Here is an 8,423-nt window from a genome sequence, read left to right as displayed (position 1 = left end):
GGTACCTCTCACTGTTGTGGCCTCTCCCGTTGCGGAGCACAGGCTCCGGACGCGCAGGCTCAGCAGCCATGGCTCACGGGCTCAGCCGCTCCGCGGCATGTGGAATCTTCCCAGACCGGGGCACGAACCCGTGTCCCCTGCATCGGAAGGCGGACTCTCAACCACTGTGCCACCAGGGAAGCCCTAAGAGCACTATTTTATCATTTTTATTGAATAATATACTTTTCAAATTACTTCCCTATACATTGTATTATTTGATCCTTATTTAATTAAGATAGGCAAAGCAGGTTATTTGATTTCTATTCTAGATAAAGGACTTTTTCTAAGATCACAATGCTATTTTTTTTTTTTTTTTTTTTTTTGCTGCACCACGCAGCTTGCAGGATCTTAGTTCCCCTACCAGGGATAGAGCCCAAGCCCACGGCAGTGAAAGCACCCAGTCCTAACCACTGGACCACCAAGGAATTCCCAACAACGTTATTAAATAGTAGACCTATGTCTAAATTTCAGGGTTTTAAAAAAATATTTATTATGAAAACTTTCAAACATAAAAAAGTTGAAAGAATATTATAGTAAATACCCATATATCTACTACCCAGCTCCTACCATTAACATTTTGCTATCCTTTTCCTGTCACATATCTGGTCCATCTATGCATCAATTCACCTTATTTTTTCTGATGTATAAAACTCAACTTAAAACCCATAGTCTTTTCATTATACTATAATGATTATGTCATACTGACTCTTAAATGCTAGATACAATCAATAGTGGCACAAAAACTTTTCCTTCTTTCATATACAAAAGACAAAATGTAGTGATTATTTGTTCCTTAAAAAACAAAAAAATGATTAGGCAGAATCAATTCAATGTTCAATCCCCTCTTAACCCAAAAGGATTTACCTATATCCACATGGTAATGCTAGAATGTAGGACCCAGGTCTATGTCCTGGTAACTGTCCCTTTAAAGACTATAAAGAGAATAAATGTACTCTGGATAAAGATCATTAATGCATTTTCCATACAGATGGAACCAAGGGGAAAAGCTGAGAATGGAGTGGTCTGAGTTAGTTCTGTGTGTCATCCCAAGGCCCACAATTCATCTTAGTTTCAACTTTCCAAGTAGGAGAAACAACAATTTCGAAGTAAAAAGAAACTTAAATCAGTCCATCCTGGCACTGAAAGTGTGAGGCAGCAGAAAAAATAGTGACTAAATAATACTAATTAGAAAGTTTAGGCTCAATTCTGGGTTCTGCCACTTACTTAGTGTCGTTTTACATGTGCAGATGAGGAATCCTGGTCAGTTTTCACATAGCCAATTTGATCAATTCTCCAAATAGCCAATTTGCTGAATTTACTCTTTTACTGATATAGTGAAAAATTGGTTAACTACTTACAAACTATAGCAATTTGTTTTAGATAGGATAGGATAGAAATTACTTCAGACAGGATAACTTCTGAGGATGTCTGTTGTGCTTTGTTCATTCCTTACAAGCATTAATTGAGTTTGTTTAGTTTTCAGCCAACTGGATGCAGCTGTTCTGCCATGACCAAATTTCTGTGCATTTGGGGACTTTACTTGGGAATATAAATTCTCATTGCAGGATGAGAATTTCTTATGTATATTGACTAACAAATGTATAGATTTTGGGTGTCCAGGGCATAGTTTTGTCTTTCAGTACATTTTCAATCTATTCCTACTTCCCTAAATATAACAATTCACTAACCAACTCAATTAGATTACTATTTTTATGTGTTTTAATCATTTGAGAAGTGATTAGTGTCTAAAATATGAAACTGACATTCTACAAAGATGGACTGACAAATCTAACAGCTGGGATAAAACAGCTGCACTACAATTAATACTAAATAAAATCTTAAAGAAAATTTAAAAGGTGTTGAAACCATTCCAAGCAACACAATTTTCTATATATTTGTAAGTAGGTAATAAAGACAAAATTTTGGTGAAGCAATCTGGTGAATGTTAATCAATAAAAACTGGCTAAGTCTGTGTGACTCAATTCAGTGAAATCTGTCATTCAATAAACTAGCCCTTTGGAGAACTGTACATTGAATGAACAGGCATTTAGCAAACTGGTCTGCTTCTGCATGTGAATAAATCACTTCTCTTCTTAGTTTCTAACTCTGTAAAATAAGGAGGCTGGCACAATGAGCTAGCACCTCATACCTATTAGGATGACTACTGTCAAACAAATAGAAAATAACAAGTATTGGCAAGGATATGGAGAAACTGGAACCCTTGTGCACTATTGGTGTGAATGTAGAATGGTGTAGATGCTATGGAAAACATTTTGGCAGTTCATCCAAAAATTAAAAACATATGAACCAGCAATCCCACTACTGGGCATATACCCAAAATAATTGAAAGTAGGGTTTCAAAAAGATATTTGGATACCCATGTTCATAGCAGCATAATTTACAAACAGCCAAAAGGAAGAAACAACCCGTGTTTGTTGATGGATGAATGGATAAACAAAATATGGTCTATTCATACAACAGAATATTATTCATCCTTAAAAAGGAAAGAAATTCTGATATATGCTACAACATGGATGAACCTTGAGGACATTATGCTAAGTGAACTAAGCCAGTCACAAAAAGACGAATACTGTATGATTCTACTTATATGAGATATCTAGAGTAGTCGAATTCATAGAGACAGAAAGTAGAATGGTGGTTGCCAGAGCTGGTGGGAGGAGACAATGGGAAGTTACTGTTTAATAGGTATAGAGGTTCGGTTTTCTAAAATGAAAAGAAATCAATTCTCTCCACGTCAATCTATAGATTCAATGCAACTCTACTAAGACTTCCAATGAGATTTTATTTTTTATGAACTTGATAGACTGATTTTCAAGGTTCTCTTGAAGAATAAATGTCCAAGAAAAGCCACAAATATTTTGAACAAAGAGAGAGGACCTGTCTCAATAGATATCAAAACATATTATAAAATGAAAGAAAAGTAAAGCAACATGATATTGGAACTGAAATATATAGGTAAAACAACAAACAGAAAGAAACTTGAGGGACTTCCCTGGTGGTCCAGTGGGTAAGACTCCACGCTCCCAATGCAGGGGGCCCAGGTTTGATCCCTGGTCAGGGAACTAGATCCCACACGCCGCAACTAAGATCCGCATGCTGCAACTAAGAAGTCTTCATGTCACAACTAAAGATCCTGCACAGCCTAAATAAATAAATAAATATTTTAAATAAATAAATAAAAAGCACTTGCCAAAAGGATTAGCCTTAAAAAAAAAAAAAAAAGAGGGCTTCCCTGGTGGCACAGTGGTTGAAGGTCCACCTGCTGATGCAGGGGACACGGGTTCGTGCCCTGGTCCGGGAGGATCCCTCATGCCGCGGAGCGGCTGGGCCCGTGAGCCATGGCCGCTGAGCCTGCGCGTCCGGAGCCTGTGCTCCGCAACAGGAGAGGCCACAACAGTGAGAGGCCCGCGTACCGCCAAAAAAAAAAAGAAAGAAAGAAACTTGACCATCCAGGAACCTACCCATGCATATACAAGAGTTTATTTAGTATGTGGCATTTCCAAACAGTAGGAAAAGGAGACTTTTCAATATATGGCTAACCATTTGGAGGAAAAAAAATAAGGTCTGATATCTGTCACATGCAATTTGCAAAAATAAAATCCAGATAGATTAAAGGTATAAACTTTTTAAATTTATACTTAAAAAACAATAGAAGTACTAAAAGAAAATATAAGATGATTTTTTCATAATCTAGAAGTGAAGACCTTCTATATAAGATACAAAACACAGATGTTATAAAGATTTGACAAATAAAAATTTTAAAACTCCATACAGCAACTATGAATAAAGTAAAAAGACAAGTGACAAACTAAGAGAAAATATATTAAATAATTCTGAAAACTTTGCATTAAATTGCAGTGTGGAATTTATAATCAGATTACCTAGATTTGACTAAGTCCTCCACCTTTTCCTCTTCCCTCCTGCCCTTTTTCTCTCATCATCTTTTCTTTTGTCTGTTTAGCTATTCATTTGTAGATGGACACTTGGGTTGCTTCCATCTTTTCACTGCAGTGCATAATGCTGCTATGAATATAAGTGCACAAATATTTTGTTTGTATTTTGAGGGGGGATCATTAGTTGTGTTTTTTTTAATTTAAAGAGTAACATACATAATCATCACCTAAATAAAAACATTAAATATTTTTTAAAAAAGAGTAACACACAAGATAACAACATAACAAAAATCAAATAGTGCAAACAAGTATAATGAAAAGTCTCTTTCTCACCCACGCCCGTTCCCTTCCCCAGAGGTAACAGCTATCATCAGAAATATTTTATGCATATATGTACATAGAAATATCCACTTTGCTTCTTTTCATTTAATAATATACTTTGCAAATTATTCTATTTCAGCACATATAGGTAAGTCCTACCTCACTTTCCCCCTTGATATATTTTGTTTAGCTACTACTGATAGGCACTTAGATTGTTGCAGTCTTTTATACAAGCTATATTTCAATGAATGTACTTGGTCCACCATCTTTGTTCATGTATGTGAGTATGAAAAACTCCTTGATATAGAATAGTTGGGACAAAGTAAATACACATTGAAGACACTGATAGCTATTGACAGACTGCTCATCTCAGCAATAGGGTTTAACAGCGCCTGTTCACTATACCTGGGCATTTTACATAACTATCTGAGCCTCAGTTTCTTTATCTTAAAATGAGGACTGAGGATTTTTTATCTTAAAATGAGGATATTATCTACTTGTTGTGAGTTTCAAATGAGATAATGCATGTAAAGAGTCTGCTACACAGTTCATAAATGTAACAACAATAATAGTAATAACATTATCAATACTGGATAAATATTAGAAATATTGAGGAGTGCCTAGAATTTAATAAGAAAAAGATAAAAGTAGAAAATGGGTAAAAAATGTTAGGTCAATTTCCAAAAGAGGAAACATGCATAACCAATAAGTATATAAAAAGATGTTCAAAGTCACAACTAACTAAAGAATACAGATTAAAACAATGTAATACTCCTTTTTTGCCTATCATATTGGCAAATATTAAAAATATGAATAATACTCAGGGATGTTGAGGGTGGAGGGAGTAATCCTCACCCTTATACCATTGATGGAAGTGGAAACTGGCATAAGCATTGTGGGAGCAATCTGAGGTACTTGTCAAAAATTTAAATGCACAAAAATAACCTCAGCTTTTCTACTTTTAGGAATCTAGCCCATGTAAAGATTCAAATAACTGCTAAAGGATATATGTAAAAAGTTGTTCACTACAGCATGATTTGTAATAGCAAAAAAAAGAAAGACAGACAGACAGACGCCCCTTCTTCAATAAAATATCTGGAAACACTCTAAATGTTCAGCAATATATGAATAGTTAAATACATTGCTATATACTGATAACATAGAAAACAACAGCTATTGAAAAGAATGCATTAAATCTGCCTGTTTTTACATGGAAGGATATTCCTGATATATTATTGAATGAAAAAGCAGGAAAAATATGCCCAGTATATTATCAGTACAAATATATATTACACACACACTCACATGCATGCACATGCACAAACACACACACACACACAGATATCTGTTTATTTGTGCACAGAAAAAAATTTAAAGTATACCAATATTATTTCTGTTACCTCATGGACTTAAGGAGGTAGGGAGAGGAAAGACTTTCACAGTGTATTTCATACATTTATGAATTGCTTGATTTGTTTTTTAAATACAATTACATCTATTACTTTTAGAATTAAAATTATAACCTAATAGTTTTTCTTATTAGTAATATTACAAAGCATTATTAAGTCACAATAAATATTTATAGAGTGCCTACTACATGTATAAAGCACCAGTGTAGATGGTGATGAACAGAACTGACGTGCTTATCAGGATTTGTGTGTGTGTGACACAGAGAGAAAGAGACAGAGACAGAGGGAGAGAGAGAGAGAGGGAAAGAGAGGAGGGAGAGGCTTTTGTTTTATTCCCATTCTTCAACTGAACCACCACAAAAAAGCCTGCCCCCAATCAATAACAAAATTGATAAGAGTTATTGCCTAGGGCTTCCCTGGTGGCGCAGTGGTTGAGAGTCCGCCTGCCGATGCAGGGGACACAGGTTCATGCCCCGGTCCGGGAAGATCCCACATGCCGCGGAGTGGCTATGCCCGTGAGCCATGGCCGCTGAGCCTGCGCGTCCAGAGCCTGTGCTCCGCAACGGGAGAGGCCACAACAGTGAGAGGACGCGTACCGCAAAAAAAAAAGAGGACTGCTTTAGATATAGGATAGTTGGGTCTCTTTTGAGGAAGTGACATCTGAACTGAAGTGTGAAAGTTAAGGAGCCAGTAATGTGGAAATCCAGGGTAACAGAGTTTTTTAAGGCAGAGGAAACAGCAAGTACAAATGTCCTCAGGTGGGAATGAACCAGGCATGTTCAAGAAAGAGAAAGAAGGCCAGTGGCTGGAGATTACCAACTAGGAAGAAGAGTAATATGAAATGAGATCCGAAAGGAAAGCAGAGGCCAGCCAATCACATATAAGAACAGGCTTATAATGTACCTTAATAGTCAGTCTTCCTAAGTAGTTTTAAATAGACTCCTTTTCTTCAATTTAACATTCCATGTTTCACATATTAGAGTAGCTATTTGTAATTTACTGAGGCAGCTATTCAAATCATGCTATGAGGCTGATGTGTCTAGATGAATAACTCAGCATGTGACCCTACTTGAAGTCCACCATCTGTATCCTTATGCAGACACATTTTTCTTCAGTCTTTGCATAAGTAGTAAAGCTTTTGGACTGGTTACATGTTTTTGGTGTATGTATACACACACACACACACACACACACACACATACACACATATACACACATCCTGGGGAAAAAACCAACTGCTGGGGGTTATTGATAGCAGTCTATAGAAAGTAGAGAGATCTAAGTAAGTGATGGTTCAGCTAGATAATATCTCCATACATGCCTTTAATCCTATATTTACAATTTCTTTGTGGTTTCTAGGTATATATTACATTTCATGGGAGAAATTATACACCATATCAATAGTTGAGAATCTGGTGTTCTGTAAATACCTGGGGGAACATCAAGCATTTATCATATTGGCCCTAAAAATTTAGGGGTATATTTATTTGCAAACTCTTCCTTTACAGATAATTCAAAGTAATGTTTAGCATGAAGTATAATAAATTCTGAATTTTTGTACTATAATATTTTATCCATTATGAATAATGTCCCTATATATGACATTTTTACCATCTAAGGCTAACAGAATGAAGAGAAGGCAAAATGTTGTTACATTTACCAATCATTTAGAACACCAAAAAAAATTTTTTTATAGATCATTAGGATTTTATTCATCGCATCTAGCTAGAAAGCAAATAATTCATCTACTGGTTATTGTTTTGGGGGAGAAAACTCCCTTTATTTAACTACAGAATGTAATCTCTAAGAGTTTCCAAGCATTTTATAAATTTATGTCAGTAAGTAGACATGTAGATGTGGGAATATTATCAGATAATTCAAGATAATTCCAAAATTGCACCTCTGAACACTGACTCCTATTCATGTGTTTTGGCTGTTTCTGTAATGGGTGAGGGAGGGGAATGGTCATTTTAGCCTGTCTGGTCTTGGGAGGTTATTGTTGGGAAGCACTGCAGTTTCAGCCTCATTGACTCTTAGGAAGAACAGCTAGAATTATCGGGCTTGGGAGGGGGACAGGAAACCCAAGTTACAAAATACTTCAGGGTTTTTATGATAACAGTCAGCACTTTAAAAAAAATTATTATCTTTTGGGGAACGTACACAAGAAAAAGAAATTTGTTTCATCTTTTCTGAAATTGCCTAGTTTTACAATATTGTTTCATCTCAACTTAGCAAGGAAATTCAAATGGCCAATAAATATACAAATAAAATACACTGTCAAAAACTTTAAAAAATTTAAAAATGCCCAAGGTTGGTAAAGGGAAACGAAAACCCTCATACATTATTGATGGTAGTATAAATTGTTACAAGTTTTCCAAAGGATAACTTGATAATATGTCACAAAAGTCTTAAAAGAAATTCATACTTTTGACCCAGCAATTCCATTTCAAGGAATTTATCCAAGGAATTATTCATAGATGTGTGCAATAATATAGCTAAAAGGAGATTTATAACAGCATTGATTATAATAACTCCAAACTGTAAATAAATAATGAATAATAACTTATTTAAATAAATTATGGTACATCAATAAAATAGAATATTATGTTGTCATTAAAAAAGTATGGTTGAAAATTATTTTAAAAACTTAAATAAAATCCTCTGATCAAAAACCTCCAATGGGGCTTCCCTGGTGGCGCAGTGGTTGAGAGTCCGCCTGCTGATGCAGGGGACACTGGTT

General features: G+C 35.5%; 1 protein-coding gene across 1 annotated transcript in view; it reads right to left on the bottom strand.

The window, feature by feature from the left end:
- Window positions 1-8,423, bottom strand: part of DNAL1 (dynein axonemal light chain 1) — a 36,379-nt gene that overhangs the window by 4,975 nt on the left and 22,981 nt on the right. The gene's annotated exons all lie outside the window — the stretch shown is intronic.

This window comes from Lipotes vexillifer, unplaced genomic scaffold (assembly GCF_000442215.2).
Source record: "Lipotes vexillifer unplaced genomic scaffold, Lipotes_vexillifer_v1.1 scaffold39, whole genome shotgun sequence".
Classification (NCBI taxonomy): Eukaryota; Metazoa; Chordata; class Mammalia; order Artiodactyla; family Lipotidae; genus Lipotes; species Lipotes vexillifer.
This window is presented reverse-complemented; position numbering and strand designations above follow the sequence as displayed.